Genomic DNA, 18,191 nt, shown 5'->3' with positions numbered 1-18,191 from the left:
ACCTATGAAGGTTTTTTTTTTTTTTTTTTGATACCGGGGATCGAACTCGGGTCCTTGTGTTTGCGCAGCAGGCAGCGAAATCACTGAGCTAAATCCCCGGCCCCCTATGAAGGTATCTTATGGGCAGACACAAGTCGAACAGGTTCCCACATGTCCTCTCTTTTCACCTTCATGTCCAGTCATCGTCCGACTGCTCGCTATGTTGACCAAGCTCATCATAGTCCACCAGCCATGTGACTAGCCACAAGAAGGGCTTCTGAACACCCTTATTCTCTTTACTGCACCTCCTAGCAGATAAATCTGCTGAGGATTCAAGTCTTCGTCCAGCACCTCTGTGTTCATTTGGGCCAGTGCTTGATGGATCTGGCATGATATACAGTTCTCATTCCAGCTCCTCTCACAAACCTGCCCACAGTGAATTGCTTATGTGTGACCACTGCTTTCTCATCTGAACTGTAATAAAGGCCACAGGTAACCCAGACACAAGTGGTTCTTGGAGCCCTTGGGACCCTCAGAGCTTGCATTGGCAGCACACAGGGACACAGCAGCTAGACTGGCAGCAACATGGCTTGCAGAAGCTGGCCTGGCAGCAGCAGGGCTTGCAGCAGCTGGAATCACAGCAGCAGGGCTTGCAGCAGCTGGACTGGCAACAGCAGGGTTTACAGCAGCTGGACTGGCAGTGACTAGACTTGCAATAGCTGGTCTTATAGCCCCCACAGGAGCCACAGCTGCCTTTTGAGCATCCACAGGAGCCACAGCCCCCCTTGGAGCACCCACATGACCCACATCCCCCCTTGGAGCACCCTCAGGAGCCACAGCTCCCTTTGCCACAGCTAGAGCAGGAACAGGCTGGCACACAGCAGCACACGGGCTTGCAGCAGCAGCTGGAGCCACAACCCCCACAGCTGGAGCCACAGCCTCCAGAACAGCCACAGCAGGTCATAATTCTGGTGATGCAGGTGGAGAGGTCAGAGGAGCAGTTGGAGAAGGAGGTGTGCAGGTGTGGGGCCTCATGACCCTAGACCCTTATATACCTGGCCAGGGTGTTTCAGGGTACATGGTCATTTCCTGATTTCTATTTGTGCTTTTTGGTCAGTGAAATGTGTGTCATTGTAAAGTCACAGAAACATCACTTTTCCCCATGACATACTTCTTTACTTAACACTGTCCTGCTCTCTAAAACTTTAGGCCATAGCTCTTCCTGCTTTAGTGAGCCTGGGATACAAATGAGCTTCCTTTCTGTCCCTGTCCCTGTCCTGCATAGCCTGGGTGTCTATGGCTGCTCCAGAAGTTCTCACATAGTGGTGATCTTTAAAACGGTTTCTTTGTTTCAATGCTTATGTCTGTTTGTAAAATTTGAACTCTCCTTGTTCTTGTCAAGTTTTGTGTGATCAGGTCATGTTCTCTATAATGTCTTGAGCAGAAACTTCCAGCACAATTTCTCTGCACCTTGCCCAATGTTCTGGGCAACCTAGCTCCCTCAGAATCTTAATTTCCTGGATTTCTTAGAGTCTCCCTTACTGCTTTGACCTCCAAATTGGTCCTGGGTCATCTCTTGAGGGTCATTGTTCTCAGGTGTCCAAGGTCCCCAGGATGCTGTCCTTGCCCTTCTGCCAGGTGTGGGGTTGCTGGGGGTTCCTTTTCTTCTCCCTTTTGTTTCCTCTGTAATTGATAAGAGCTTTCTTTGCATACCTCCTGGATGTGCTTCCTTCTTGGTGGTAGTTGGTAGGCCTTTGTCTTGGCTCTGCTAGTGGTCTCCAGTTGCTTAGGTCTGGGGAATGTTTTAGTTTCTCAAGAAACAGGCTTCTTACTCTGCTCATCTTTTCAGAACCCTCTGTAAATTTGCCTACTTTGTTTTCTGATAAATGTTGACATCATTCCTATTGTGATATGTTTCCAGAATCTCTAAAGTAGTTGAGGAGAATCAAATTTAAAACTATGTAGTTTGTCTGTCAAGGACGATAGTCTTGGTATGACTTTTATTCAACTCTGTCTGGTTTTGTAAATAGATTTTAAATTTTCTTTGTAGAAGTTATTCCTAAATGGTGTATATTTCCTTCCTTTCTTTCTTTTCTTTTTTTTTTTTTTTTGGTACCTGGGATCAAACTCAGGACCTTGCGCTTCCGAGGCCCGCTGCGGCACCACTGAGCTAAATCCCCAGCCTTGGTGTATATTTCCTGATACTATGGTGTCTTTTCTTTGTTGTCTTGTCTAAAGAGTCATGTGTAGTATCATTTATTGACCTTAAAATACTTATGTTATCTTCTCGTGCTCCTGGGTTTGAAAACAAACACTTTACCCTTTTGAGTAGAGCTATGCAGACCTCCCTTTATTGTAGGTAAGGGCTTGATTTCTTTTCAGCTCTCATTCCTCAGTACCCCTGTGATTACAGTACCTACTGGCAGCCTTTCCTTTTCTTCTCTTTTGTTGATTTCGTGCTATTTTTGGCTTTTGGCTTTGCCCATCCTCATGGATATGAGTAGAAAGCACAGACTGACCAGAGGCTCTCATGTGACACTGTGGACTGCAAGTCTCAAAGCATGGTTTTGAATCAGAATTACACACAGTGTCAACGCCATCTAGGGTACTCAGTATGTGTTTGGCATTTCTGGGTGGAGTTGAGAATTTGCCTGTCTGATTTTTCATGTGACACTGTTGTTGCTGGTCCTAGGGCAGGCATTCTGAGAGTCTTTGCTTTTGATCAAGTTCCAGGAGCTTTCTCTTTGCTAGCAATGATCATTTTGTCTGTTCTTGCCAGCAATGATCATTTTGTCTGTTCTTGCCTCTTGAGACAGTAGTAAATGAAAATTATGATGGCCATTCTTTTCTATTTTTGGTTTTAAGGGCTGGGGATTTAGCTCATTGGTTTCACAGCCTGCTGGGCATGTGGCAAGGACCCGAGTTTGAACTCCGGTACCAAAAAAAAAACAAAAACCAAGCTATTTTTGGTTTTAAAGAAAATCCTTCATGATAGATGTGGGGTGGTTAGTTTTATTTTCTGAGAGTAGATTTTGTGGATAAAAAGGATTTTTAAATGCTGTCTATACATTTGGCGAATGTTAGCTATCAGTTTGAAAGGAACTAAATAATATTTTGTCTCATTTTATAAATTTAGTGTCAAATATTTACACTTTCCTTTATAAATTACTATATCTAGAACTTCCTGAGTACTTAAGTATTGAACATTGATTAAAGTATGTCATGAATCATAAATTTACTTATACTTAAGTTTTCAACTTAAAATCACAATTCTAGGGCCCAGGATTTAGCTCAGTGGTTCCGCCGCCTGCCTTGCAAGTGCAAGGACCCGAGTTCAATCCCCAGTACCAAAAAAAAAAAAAAATCACAATTTTAAACCAATGATTCCAGAGTCATAGGAGCTAATGTGATAAATCAATGGTTCTACCTTATAGACTCACAAAGCTAATATGTTGTTAAATGTAGTTCATGTTTCTATAAATTTCCCTAATTATAACTGAGAAATAGGATAATGGAAGGTTTGATTTTCACAAACAATGTCTATATTTCTAAGTCTTCATGGGATTCAGTATACTAATCCACTAAGAAACTGTTGCCTTGTGGGAAATCAAGCTGCTGTTTCCTCCCTGCACCTTTTCTGGGTGCCTCATCACATTTGTTGGTTGCAAGAGCACCAGCTTCTTCCCTGAGATATTGAGGAACATGGCAGGGTTCTCTCAGATCACACCCGATGGTCTTAGAGCAGCAGGTTAAGGCAACAGGATTAGAAATTTGAGCCAGCCTGGGCAGTATAGTGAGATTCTGTCTCAAAATAAGAAGTACAAAAGGGCTGGGGATGTAGCTCAGTGCCAAGGCCCTGGGTTTGAGCCCCAGTCCCCTCCCCCGCAAATTAGTTTCTGTGTCTTTTCTGTCTGCTTGTTAGCATGACACTCCTCCTGACATGTCAGTGTGATGCCTGGTGGACAGAAAAGCTGTCCAGGAAAGAATAAATCAGCTTTCTCTCCTAGGTCATTTCCTCCTCTTAGGAATAGTTTTTCAGGTGCCTTGTCGGTGTCTGGATCATTTGTGGTTCTGCTATGTGGCCATGTGCTGTTCAACATGCTTGTTCCTCTTGTATGTTCCTATTAATTGGCTGTTAACTTTTTATTTCTTTTTTTGGTACCAGGGATTGAACTAGGGACCTTGTGCTTGTGAGGCAGGCGTCGGAACAACTGAGCTAAATCCCCAGCCCTGGAACTATTTCTTGAAGAAATAAAACATTACAGATATGGCTGAAATCTTCTGAATATAATCTCCTAGGCAATTTTCTTCTCTTTCTCTTTTTTATCTTCCAGTGACAGTAGCTGTCTTGATTAGTGTTGATCATTTCAGCACCTGCATGTGTAGAAAGTCTGCTCTTACTATGTGTGTCTGCATTTCTAAAGAATATAGTATTGTTTGCATAGCTTCCAACTGTATGAGTGTGTAAGTGTATTTATACATAGATATATAAACCTCTACATTGTTTTAAACATTTTTCTGTGTTAAGATATGTAGGTTTAAGGGGCTGGGGATTTAGCTCAGTGGTTCCTGCACCTGCCTCGCAAGCACAACGTCCTGAGTTCGATCCACAGTACCAAAAAAAAAAAAAAAAAAAAAAAGATATGTAGGTTTAGTGGGCTGGAGATTTAGCTCAGTGGCACTGTGCCTGCCTCGAAAGCACCACAAGGTCCTGAGTTCAATCCCTGGTACCGCAAAAAAAAAAAAAAGATATGTAGGTTTAATTTTACATGCCCCTCCATTTTTAACTGTAGAATCAGAGGCCATTGTATTTTCCACAACTAATTTTTCCTCTCTCCTTAGTGTAAGAAATGAAAACTTGAAGTCCATTTTTAAGCATGTATTTAAGAAGTCCCTCAGTGAATGGGACCTAGAGGGAGAAATAAATCAATAGTAAGAGAGCTGCCTTTGTAGACGATAGGCATGAGTAGGAGATGGGAAAAGAAAATCGTATTTTTCTAGCTAAAACTGAGTAGAAGTATAGTAATTGCAAGCTCACATAAAATCTTTACATCTCTCAGAAAGTTCCAAGGTATAGACAATATTATGCAGAAATCCATCATCAAATTGGGAGAGTACCCAGGACACTACCTTACAAAGGAGTAATGAAACATAAATGACATCTAGGGAAGATTATACCTCCCATAGTACTCAGCCAATGAGGAAATGGGGGAAGGAACCTCTGTGCTAGGGAATAAATTTCTCACTGTGACTGCTCAGGGTGTGTCTCTTAGCATAACAGACACCCAGCCTCCATTAAAAGCTTTGCTTCTGCTGCTCTTCTTGCCCCTCTGAGTCCATTCTTTTGGCCTGGGCAAGTGAATGCATTTCCCATAATTGGAGGCTTTTCCAGGTTATCTGTGGTTGTGTGGATCAGATCCCAGTGGAGAAAGAAACATGTCACACCGATTTTGGGATGACCCACTCTACCTGGATATTCCATCTCCTCTTGGAAGCCATAGAAAACCAAAGACTGATGTACAGAAGACAGCGAAACTAACCAGGAAAAATAAAACAGGCACGGCAACAATCAGGCAAACTTGTACAGGAGCCAAAATAGGAAAATTGGACCCAACTCTTACCCTTACCCTAACCCTATCTCCTGCTTTTGCACCGACTTCGATCAATCAGTCTTATTCTTCTTTGCATCATCTAGCAGCTGATGGATTAATTTTTTGTTGTCACTTGCTATTTTAAGAAATCTTTGTTTTCATGGTTGCTAACCGCAATCCTGTCTTCTATGTCTGATATTCTGTCCTCACATTGGCTCATTCTGCTGCATATTCTTTCAGTGGCATTTTAAATCTCCTGGATATCTGTTTGAAACTATTTCACGGATTTCATTTCTTCCCTATTTTAGGCTTCATGGTTTCCTTCATTTTCCTAAGCTCTTCTAATTTTGTGTCTGTACGTGATCTAAAGTCACTAAGCCTGTCTTTCACTATGGTCATCATTTCTGTAATGTCTGAGAAATTATTTATGATTTGATTTTTTCTGGACCCTCATTCATCTGCTTTATTACTTCCACTGCTAGCACTTCAGAGCATTCAGGTGGGTGGTTTTTGACTTGTTCCTGCCCCATTGTCCCCTAGGTTTGCTTTTGGTGAGCAGGAAGTCTGGAGTTGCATCTTGCCTAATTATCTTCTCATTTTCTTTTTTGTTTCTTTAGTTTCATTCCTGGATTGATGCTTGTAAATTGCTTATGGAGAGTAGCTTTACTGCCCGCATTCAGAACTCTCAGGAAATGACTACTTCTCAGAGGTGTCCTCCAAGTGTAGCTGGCTTTTGGATTTTGAGTCTTTTACAAGATCCTACCTCTTCAATTTATTGAGGATGAGAAGTTGCTGCCTATTTTCCCCAGCCCTTGGTTCTTTGGCATATAGAATTGTTTATGACCCTTCGGCAATCTCAATCTTGGCATACGAGAAAGAACAGCTGATTAGAACAATTATGTCACCTTGGCTAAAGTAGTACAATCAGCTATAGCAATAGCATCAAACACAACATAGACAATGAGAAACTGTTGTAACTATTAATTTGTCACCTTAAATCGTATGAACTAGATTTATGATTATATAACAAATTCTAAAATGAACCTGAAAATTGTATACAGTAACTAAGCCCTCAGTATGGTGATTTTACCCTCAGGGAAGAAGATTTAAAAGCAATTAGGGGGAATGAAAGAGAAAAGAGGAAGAAGAAATTTGAAGCAAGGCTGGTTGGGGCTGGGGATTTAGCTCAGTGCAAGGTCCGGAGTTCGATCCCCGGTACCAAAAAAAGCGTTAGAAGCAAGGCTGGAAGAAGATTATGCAAACTTCGGGTAACTGGTGAAGCAGACAGGAAGGAAAGAGAGAAGGAGGAAATAAAAAGAAGAACAAATGGTACAACAACAACAACAAAAAACTAGAAACCATTTTTAGACTCATATAAAAACACGAACAAACAAGAAAAAACAAAACAAAAACAAGAAAAGGGAAAAAACGCCAAATGTCCGCTTTAAGGTATGTCTGTTGTCACTGGTAGACAAAGTGGTCATACAGAGACCATATCTATATCGATCAATCCCAGAAGGCTAGCTGTCACTTTGTGGAGGGATAATGGATAATCCCAGCAAGCCTGCACCTTTAGTTCTACTGAAGTTCAAGCTTGTTTCTGGCCGTGAGGCTGAAACCCAATTTGTTCAGTCTGTAACACTGTGTGTCTCCTGCCAGTGTGAACTCAGTTCATTGACCTCTTGGCAACTTGAACTCAGCAGCCTCACTGGGAGGCACTAGATGGAGCCAGCAGTTGTTCTGAGTTCTGAGCTCAGTTGGATCCTCTGCAGTTGGCCCTCTCCTGGGGGATGTCTGAACCTGAATAACTCACCAGCCAGTGCAATCCACTGAGTCCCCTGCTCCATTCCACTGGTGTGTTTCTCTGTGGAGGCCTCTGGGGTTGCTATTACTCATTTTGTGCCTGCAGGTTCAAGGTGCCTCTCCGATACCGTGAGTCAGGGCTGATGGAGAAAGCATGCTTGCCACCTCCTTCTTCTGTCTTAAGGTCTCTCTCTTTGCTCTCCTCATGGGCTTCATTTCTTAAGATCCTTCCAGGTTCCTGGGGACCAACTTCCCTCCTTCTTCTCTTTCTCACATTGCAATATTCCAACATCTGGACCCCGAATCTATGAGAGGCTGTTTCTCTACTGCTCACCACTCCCCCGTCTTGATTGGAATTCTCCTTTTGCCCATTTCTAAATTGGATTTTTGTCTATTGCATTGAGTTCCTTATATATTTTTTATTTTTTTTAGGGGGGGGGTACTAGGGATTGGACTTGGGACCTTGTGCTTGCAAGGCAAGCGCTGGAACCACTGAGCTAAATCCCCAGCCCTGTATTTTGGATAGTAATCTTTTTTTGAAGTTGCCATAATTTTCTTCCTTTCCATAAGTTATCTCTTAACTCTGTTGATTGTTTCCTTTGCTGTGCAGATACTTTTTAGTTTGATGTAATCTCATATGCAAATTTTTGTTCTTGTTGCCTGTGCTTTTAGTGTCAACTCCAAAGCCTTTGCCCTTACAAATGTCCTGAACGGTCCCCCTATTGTTTTTTGTGGGGGTTTTTTGGCACTTTCAGGTCTTACGTTTAACTTTTTGATCCATTTTGAGTTGGTTTTTGTGTGACGAGAGAGAGGAGTGTCATTTCATTTTCAGTTTGCCTGGCACCACTTAAATGTAGAGATTTTCCTTTGTCCAATGCATATTCTGAGTGCTCTTGCTAAAATCATTTGGCTACAGAAGTGTGGATTTATTTCTGAGTTTACTATTGTGTTCCATTGGTGTATGTATCTGGTTTACGCCAATACCATGTTTTGCTTTTGGGGTATGTTTTAGAGACAGGTATTATGATTTCTCAAACTTTATTCTTTTTGCCCAGGATTGCTATGGCTATTTTGGGTCCTTTTTGGTTCCATGTGAATTTTGGGACTCTTCTATTTCCATATAGAATGAGCATGATATTGATGTGCAAATCACTTAGAGTGGGTTTAATTTTTTTCTGAAAAGGCTTATTTACTTCTATAAAGCACACTGCCATATAAATTTGGGGGGTATTACTGGGAATTAAACCCAGGGCCTTCACAATGAACTACATCATCAGTCCCTTTTAAAACAATTTTACTTTAGGGTTTCCCTTTGCACAGGATTCAAACTTTTGGTCCTCCTGCCTCAGTATGGTGAGATCACACGTGTGTGCCACAATGGGAATGGGCTTTTTTTTTTGGTACCGGGGATCGAACTCAGGAGGAATGGGCATTTTAACAATATTAATTCTTGGGCTGGGGATTCAGCTCAGTGGTTTCGCTGCCTGCTGTACAAGCGCAAGGACCCGAGTTCGATTCCCGGTACCAAAAAAAAAAAAAGAAAATATTAATTCTGACAATCCATAAACATGTCTTTCCTGTGGAGACAATAGGTAGCCCATTCTTAGTGTCCTCTGATATCTTTCACCAGTGTCTTGTAGTTTTCATTGTAGAGTTTTTCACCTCACAGGTTAAATTTATTCCTAGCTTTTTTTTGGTTTTTTTGGTATTGGGGATGGAACTCAGGACCTTGTGCTTGTGAGGCAGGCATAGCACCACTGAACTAAACTCTTCACCTTAATCCTAGCTTTTTAATTTTATTTTTCATTGTTATTTTGAGTGGGATGACATTCTCGATTCTTTTGTCTACTTCATTAGCATTCAGTAGCATCGGAAATGCTACTGATTTTTTATGTTGATCTTGTATCCTGCAAGTATGCTGAATTTGTGAGCTACAACAAGTTTTGGAGGAGTCTTTTTATGTATATATATTTTTCATGCCATCTACAAAATGGAATAGGTTGACCTCCTCTTTTTCAGTTTGGATGCCCTTTCTTCCTCTTGCCTGAGTGCTCTGGATAAAACTTCCAGTGTCATGTTAAATAAGAGTGAGGAAAGTGCACATTCTTGTTTTGTTTCAGATCTTAAACTGAAAATGCTTTCACCTTTTCCCTGTTTAGGATGATGTCAGATCTGTGTTTGCTCCCTCCACACATAGTTTTTATCAAGAATGGGTGTTAAATTTCATTAAATGCTTTCTTTATATCTGTTCAGATGATCATACAGTTTTGTCTTTCATTATATTGATGCAATGTATCATGTTTATTGATGTGTCTATCTTAAACCATCCTTGTCTCTGGGCTAAATTTCACTTGGTCAGAGTGCATATTTGACATGGGTTGCTGGATTTGGCTTGCTAGTATATTGTTTTGTTTTGTTTTTTTGCTTAAATTCTTTTATTGGTACATTTTAGGTATACAATATGTTTACATTTATCATTGGGTGCTTGTGCCTGTACATGATGTATCTTGGTTCTTATTTTTCCCCATTAGCTGTGCGCCCTTCACTCCCTCCACCCTTCCCTATTTACATAGACTTCATTTCCATTTTTTCTTTTCTCATAATTTTTACTTTCCCTTCTTAAGGATTAAAATGATTAAAACAGGGCCGGGGATTTAGCTCAGTGGTTCCACTGCCTGCCTCACAAGCTCAAGGACCCGAGTTCGAGCCCCGGTACCAAAAAAGATATTATAATAAAATGATTAAAACAAATAATTGCTAGTATATTGTTGAGAATTTTTACATCTGTATTCATCATTGATGCTGGTGTGTACTTTTTTGTTGTGTCCTTTTCTGGTCTTTATATCAGGATAATGCTGTTCTCATAGAATAAGTTTGGAAGAAATCCCTGTCATTTAATTTTTTGGAAAAGTTTCATATGAATTGATGTTAATTCTTTTAAAGTTTGGTATAATTCAGCAGTGAAGCTATTCAGACATGGTGTGTTCTTTGTTGGAGATGTTTTCTTATAGAATCAGATTCATTGCTCATTTTTGGTTGGTCTGGTGGTGTTAGGAATTGAATGTCCCTAAAACTCATGTCTGAGTTAGGGTTTGGGAAGGTGTTTGGATCAAGAGGGAACTAAGCCCTTCAGTGGATTCTTCCACAGATGAGTGTGCTGTTAGGAGGTGGGGCCTGGTTAGAGGTACATCACAGGGCTGTGACCTGAAAGGGTATATCTCCCTCTCTGGCTCCTCCCTTTGTTCTCTGCTTCCTGGCCACCAGGATGTGAGCAGCTTTCCCCCAGCAGACCTTTCCACCATGACATTTCTGCCTTGGATCCAGCTGACCATGGACTGAAAACGTGACCCAAAATAAACATCCTGTCCTTTAAGTTGCAGGAGTCAGTATTTTGGCCCAGTGAGAAGAAAGCAACTATGATAGTTGGGCTTCTTAATTCTTCATGGTTCGATCTTTGTAGGTTATAATGTGTTCCGTAATTTATCCATTTCTTCTCTGTTTTCCAACCTGTTGGTGTATTGTTCATAGTATTCCCTACTGCTCCATTGTTATACTGTGGCATCAGTTGTAATAAATCCTGTTGCCTTTGGTTTTTACTAATTTCAGTCTTCTTTTTTTCTTAGTTTGGCTAAAGACCTGTTGCCTTTGTTTATTTTTGCAAATAACCAACCTTTTCTTCATTGATCCTTTGTATTTTTTAGTGTCAATTCATTTCGGTCTAATCTTTAGGATTTCTTTCTACTAACTTTGGATTTCATTTCTTCTTTCTTTTTAGCTCATGGTGTTGCATTGTTAAGCTGTTTGTTTGATGTCTTTCTTCCTTTTGATGTATTGGCATTTATTGCTGTTGACTTTGCTCTTTGTACTGCTTTTGTCCAATCTCTTGGCTTTTAGTATGTTGTACATCCGTTGTCCTTGGTTTCAAGAAATTTTTAAATTTCCCCTTTAGCTGCATCACGATCCATTGGTTGTTCAGGAGCATGTTGTCTAATTTGCATTTATTTGAATGATTTCCAGAGTTCCTCCTGTTGTTGACTCTAATTTTATTCCAATGTGGATAAAAAAGATACACGATGTGATTTCACATGGTCCATCTTGGACAGTGTTCCATTTACTACCGAGAAGAATGTGTATTCCTTACCTGTTGGATAAAATGCACTGCGTCTATAAGGTCCATTTGGTGAACAGTATAATTTAACTGCGTTGTTGCTGTGTTAACTTTCTCTTTGGATGATCTGTTTCTCGATGGGGTACTGAAGTTCCCAATATTACTGTATTGGAGGCCTTTTCTCCTTTAGATCTATCTTGGTTGGAGCGCGGGTGGGCGCCTAGCCGGGAGCCGCGGGGGCCGCCCGGCGGGGCGGCTTCCTGCGCCGGGAAGGCTCTTCCTGGCCTGGTTAGGGAGCAGCCAGGAAGCAGAGCAGCGGCTTCGGGAGACCTTGCCGGCCTGGCGCGGCACGGAGCCATCCCAGCCCGGCGGCCGGGGCGGGCGTGGGGCGCCCGGGACCGGGCCCTGAGGGCGTCTCCGGGCCCTGCGGGTGTCTCCGAGCCCTGGGCGCAGCGACCGTCCCTCCGCAGGGCACGCTTCGGGCTCAGACAGCCACCATCACAGCTTGAATGAATTATTCCAACTATTTATTAGCTATTTAATAGAGATAGAGGGACAAATACACCATGGCTGACGAAGCTTTCGGCACAACTTTGGCATATACGAAGAGTCCAAAAGTTACCAAAAGAACTACTTTCCAGTTTCCTTAGGTGATTTTTCTGATACCTCAGTAGATGAAAATTTAGTTAAGAAAAAAATGAATGATTTTCATATATCAGATGATGAAGAAGAGAATTCTCCACGACCGTCTTTTTTGAAAAGAAAGAAATCAAACAGTGACGTAACCAGAGATGAGCCAGAAGTTGCTGTCAAGAACAGTGAAGAACGGATTCCAGATGTTTGTGAAGACATGGTTGCAAATTCCTTCTGTGAATCTCACAATAAAGATCAAGAAGTTGAAAACAGAGAATTAAAATGAAACCGAAACCCAGAATTCTTCCAATCAAAAGCACTTCTTCAGAAAATAGCAGTCTTGAAACAGATGAACACTTTAAGCCCTCACCTCGGCCAAGGAGCATGTTAAAAAAGAGTAGCCACATGGAAGAGAAGGAAAAACTAGAAGATAGAGAAACTGCCCTCGGTGACAACCTAGAGGCTGCGCCCTCCTCCCTTCCTGGGCTGAGCGTCAGACCCCTAGAGGCGGAGAAAGACAGATTCTCTGTGAGCCTTGATCATGAGGATCCACTGTTTAAAAGCCTGTCATCGTCATCCCTTAAAGAAAGCCTTGGACAGTGCTTTCCAGCAGGATCTGAGGAAAAAGCACCCATAAAAGGTCAGAATGGAGAATTCACTGAAAACCATAATTCCTTGAAATTAAATGAAAATGCAGAGAATGGGGTTTTGATAGACCGTGTTGCTCCTGAACTGGAGAAACCAACGGAAAGCGAGCTGGCTGCTGCTGACCTTGAAGAAGACAGGAGGAAAGGGGAACCGAGCCCAGAGGAGGATTTAGTGGCTGCTCCCCTGCTGTCCAAATCCCAGAGGGCCTCAGTGCCTGCCAGCGCAGTGGCACCTGCACAGAGAGCAATCGAAGATAGAAACATGAAGAGTAAAAAGTCAACAACTAATAATAGAGCATCCAGTGCATCTGCCAGATTAATGACTTCTGAGTTTGTGAGGAAATCCAGTTCTGCAGGGTGAGCTCTGTGCTCCTCCACCTCTTCCCATTACTTAGGGACTTTGAAAGTCTTGGACCAGAAGCCTTCGCTGGAACCGAACCTGGAGCCGGACACAGCAGATCACATCAGGGCAGCTGTTTACCAGGAGTGGTTAGAAAAGAAAAATGTATATTTGCATAAAAAGAACAGAATAAAAAGGATAGAAAGTGAAAACTTAAGGATCCAAAATGAACCGAAAAACGCTGCTAAGAGAGAAGAAGCAATAGCATCATTTGAGGCCTGGAAAGCTATGAAAGAAAAGGAAGCAAAGAGACTAGCTGCGCAAAAGAGGCTTGAAGAAAAAAACAAGAGAAAAGCTGAAGAAGAAGAGAATGCGGTGAGGAAAGAAGAGGCCCTGCAAGCATTTGAAAAATGGAAAGAGAAAAAGATGGAATATCTTAAAGAGAAAAATAAAAAGGAGAAAGAATATGAAAGAGCAAAGAAACTTAAAGAAGAGGAAACTGTTGCTGAGAAAAAGAAAGAAAACTTAACTGCTGTAGATCTATCTTGGTTGCTCTTGTAGTTGCTGGGACAAAAACCCGACACTCTCGAGTTAAAGGAAGAAGGGTTTATTTCTGCTCACAGTTTGTAGAGGTTTCGGTTTATAATTGACTGGTTGCAAGGCAGCGTGGCATGTAGAGGGGCATCAGAGAAGAGGAACAGCTCGTGGTATGGCAGATAGAAGGCAGCAAGCAGCAACTAAAACAGCAGTACTCCCTTTTCCTTTTATCCCACCCAGGCCACAAGCTTTTTGGGTGGTGCCACCCACACCCAGGTGAGCCTTCCCATTATCCACACCTAGAACTATGCTAATTACAACCAGCGGACTAATTTAGTACCACACACTGTTAATCCCAGTATCAAAGGCTCTAGTTCCAGTCAGCTCTGAAAAACCCCACCTATGCACACATGAGGCTTTGCGGGAAAATCTACTTACAAGCCATAACAACATCTAGTCATGTTTGCTTAAAATATCAGTTGATCTGATGTTGGGTGCATGTATATTTACAAGTGTGATATCTTCTTGTTGGAGTCATCCTTTCATCCTGATGAAATGACCTTCACTGTCTTTCCCTACAGTTTGTGACTTAACATCTGTTTTATCTAGTAGGAACACAGCTATTTACATTTGCATTTGATTTCCATTTGCATGCAATACCCTTTTCCATAGCTTTATTTTCATTCTATGTGTATCTACACTGGTGAAGTGAGTTCCTTATGGGCAACATATAGTTGGATCATGTGGGGTTTTTTGGTACTGGGATAGAACTCAGGACCTTGGTTTTCCAAGGCAGGCAGCAGAACCACTGAGCTGAGTCCCCGGCCCGGATCATGCTTTTTTAATCTATTCATCGAGTCTTCTCATTTGTGGAATTTAACCCATTTCAATTCAAGGTAATTATTAACTGGTTAACAATATGTTCCCTCCATTTTATTTATTGTTTTCTGACTGTTATACATCTTCCTTGCATCTTGCTTTCTCGTATTGCTAATCCTTGTGGTTTGGTGGTTTTCCGTAGTGATAATGTTTGATTTTTTTCTGTTTCTCATTTGTGTATCTCCCAGTGAGTTGTACATTTTCAGGATGGTAGTTATGGTCCGTTTTCTTCTACATGTAGGATTGATTCCCTTAAGCATTTCTTATAGGGTTGGTCTGGTACTGATGTATTCCCTTAGTGTTTGCTTATCTGAGAAAAATTATTTCCTTTCTTTTGTTTTTCTTTTTTGGTACCGGGGATCAAACTCGGGTCCTTGCGCTTGCGAGGCAGGCGGCAGAACCACTGTCTCCTTTATTTTTTAAGGTTAGCTTTGCTGCTAGACTAGTCTTAACTCACAGGGTTTTTTTCTTCAACACTCTGAATATATCATCATATTTTCTCCTGGAAGTTTTTGGCTCAGAAATCTGCTTTAATTTAAAAGGGATTCCCTTATATGTGCTTGATATTTTTTCTCTTGGTATTTTAGAATTCTTTTTCTTTGACTTTTGAAAGCTTAATTCTAATACACTTTGGAGAGAATCTTTTTGAGTCTACTTAGAATTCTTTGAGCTTCATGGACCTGGATGTCCATATCTCTTCTAATGGTTGAGGAACTTTCCCCTGTTATTTTCTTAAATATGTTTTCTGTGTTTTTCTTGATCTCTTCACCATCTGGATATTCCAAATGCAAATATTTGTGTGTCCAATAATGTCACATAAGTCCCCTAGGCTTTTTTCACTCTTTTTTTTTCTTTTTTCTTTCTTTTCATCTGACAGGGTTAAAGTATGTTTCCTCACCTTCAGAAATTCTTTCTTCTCCTGATCTAGTCAGTTGTAGCTGTCAATTGTATTTTTACCTCATTCATTGAATTCTTAAACTGAAAATTTTGTTTGTTTTTTATGTCTATCACTGTTTAATTTCTCATTCAGGTCGTGTTTCTTCTTGATTTGATTAAAACGTTTGTAGTCTGTTCTATATCATTGAGTTGCCTTAAGGTCATTTTTAAAAAATTACCTCTTAAGGTATTTCATAAATTTCCTTTCCTCTGGGGTGTGTTACTGCAGAATTACTGTGTTTTTCTGGGTGTAATATGTTTCCTTGCTTTTTCATGTTTCTTGTTCTGGTGGCCCTTTGTTGATATCTACACATCTCGTGCAGCAGTTGCGTTTTTCAGTTTATGGAATTGGTTTCTTTATCTTTTTTTCTTTTCTGTGTGGAGAGCCTTTTTCCTGTGGGTAGACATGAGGCTGTCAGTTAAGTTTGATGTGGCACCTTTGATTCTGTGTGCATATAGTAGTGTTGTCTGTGCAGTTGTTCACCTATGATCCTTATTAGCCAAGTCTGTGGGTATGTCAGTGGCCTAGACTGTGGGAGTTAGCAACTTTGATAGTATGGCACAGTTTTACTGGAGATAAAAATGCTGCCTGACAGGCTGTTGGGCCAGGCATGGCACCTGAAGGCAGTGCAGGCCATGGTCTTTGTGGTGTGCTGTCTAGTGGACATGGCTATCACTGGCCTCTGATGGGCTGCGCTTAAGTATATGAGTTTGCTGCATTCTGGCTGGCTATGCTAAAAGGTCAGTGAGGGTAGGCCCACTGTCTAGATGGCTCAGGGCCGTATGGATGCACCTGGCTGTTAGGCGCAGTGTAGTGGATTCAGGGCAGGTGCAGTTTAACATTGCCACCAGGCTGGATATTGGGCTAGGCTTGGGTGTATGGGGCTCAAATGAATCTAATGGGCTCTGTGGTGAGGCAAGGTCACTGATTGGCTGTCAGGCTGGTGCAGGTGCACGGGTGTGTGTTGGGTCACTGGTGATGTGTCAGCTTCCTTTCTGTATAGATTTTCCTGGTCCCTGGGGTTGAGATTCTGCATGGTGTTGGTCAGCTGGCCTGAGGCTTTTTGCTGGATCGTGGTGATGCAGCCACCTGTATGAATTCAATAGATGAAGGTGAGTCTTTGGAATGAAAGTACATTTTGGCAGCTAGACCACAGGCACTTTAGCAGTGCAGTTTTAAGCTGGTATTGAGCTGTCTGAATGTAGGTTATGGAGGGTGTGCAGTTCCACTGTGTACTTCCACTGTGGCTTACAGTTGTGTGTACTTCGGGAAGTTCTCCAACGTGTTATCCTGGCCTGTGAGGACTGCAGAAGTGTCTGAGCAGTCATCTGCATCAGCAGTGGAGGTGTTTGGTGTCTTCAGCTATTCCCATTGTGGCTGCACTCTGATCTGGGTAGGGGAGTCACAGCCTGGAAGATGCATGTGCCTCGTTCTCCTGGTGGTGCTTTCTTGGCAGTTCATGGTTCACAGAGTGCTGATCTCACTGCCCTTATCCAAACTCTTTCATCAGACTACTTTAAAGTCTCCTTTCTATATTAATTAGCTAATGAAATAATCAACGAAGTTGTTGGTTAATTGGCTTTCATTTGTGGAAGTACTTCCAGAAAAGTCAGGAGAAATGGCATCTTTCAAAGTTTAAAAATGCGTTTCCTTGCCTGCAATGCTGGATTGCAGAAGGTGACTTCCTTCTAGACCAGATCAGAGTGAACAGGGCAGCAGTGTGAAAGGGGGTGGGATGTTTTTTGTCTGGCAGTCTGTCACAAATTGAGTGTGCATTCTCAGCTCACTCTCCGCAGGTAGAGGGGAAAGAACACAGTATTAGAAGTCAAGGACCAACGTTATCATCTCTCTCACTCAGATCTGTCACTCAGTGGCTGCCTCACCTAGGATGTCAATTCCTTGAGATTCACCTATAAAGTGGATATAAATCTACCCCACCTGGGTTTTTGGGATTAATTACGTGTATGAAAGTACTGTGTAAACTGCTGAGTGTGACTGTATAATCCGAATCCCAGGATGGGATGGGGATAGAGAACGAGGGAAGTCCTCCTAGAAGAACTAATAACTGAGCTGAATCATGGAGAATGAGGAAAGGAAAGGGGAACATTTTGGGCTAGGAGATCAACATAGCAAAGGTGACAAAAGGGCCTGGCCTATCTCACAACGTGGTCAGAGTTTGTAGAGCTGGATTTAAGAACTGAAGGAAGTGAGGGTGGGAGGAGGGACAGTGGACAAGATCAGGAAGCACCGTGCACACTCTCCCGTGGAGTCTGGACTCTTGATGGGTGTAGGAAAGAACAAAAGCATTTGAAGGGGAGAAGTGAGATCAGATTTGTATTTAGAAATCTTCCTTGGGTGGCAGAATTGCAGATAGACTGGAAGCAGTCAAGGCGAGGCAGACTCATTGGCCCCCTACTTCAACATTCACTATAGGCTCCCAGGGACCAAGAGAAAAGAAGCCCTGGCCCCCTGAGTCTGAATCTTCCTTTCCCCCAGATGTGGGGAGGGATAGTACCCTGACAGAGCGGGTGTGAGGGCATTCATTTTTCCAGTGCCCTTCTTTCTTGCAAGGCACATTGATTTCTGCCCAATGGTGGGCATCCTCCTGGCTTTCTAGGCACCTGCCCTTTGGGCTTTCTAGAGTTGGGTCCCGTGGGGTCCCCTCTGATGGCTGCTGCCAAGACTTTTGCTTGTTTCTCAGCTGATCTTTCTGCCATAGCAGTGGCCAAGTTTTGTT

General features: G+C 42.2%; 2 pseudogenes across 1 annotated transcript in view; both read left to right on the top strand.

Moving 5' to 3' along the window:
* LOC101707232 (cell cycle control protein 50A pseudogene) overlaps positions 1-18,191 on the top strand; it is a 57,610-nt pseudogene that overhangs the window by 24,612 nt on the left and 14,807 nt on the right. The window lies entirely within an intron of this gene.
* Positions 11,189-15,513, top strand: LOC101707963 (microtubule-associated protein 9 pseudogene; annotated as a pseudogene).

Source organism: Heterocephalus glaber, unplaced genomic scaffold (genome assembly GCF_053883595.1).
Source record: "Heterocephalus glaber isolate CG9 unplaced genomic scaffold, H.glaber_assembly_v1.0 deba00000594, whole genome shotgun sequence".
NCBI lineage: Eukaryota > Metazoa > Chordata > Mammalia > Rodentia > Bathyergidae > Heterocephalus > Heterocephalus glaber.
Note: the sequence above shows the minus strand (reverse complement) of the source record. Positions and strands in the feature narration are given on the sequence as shown.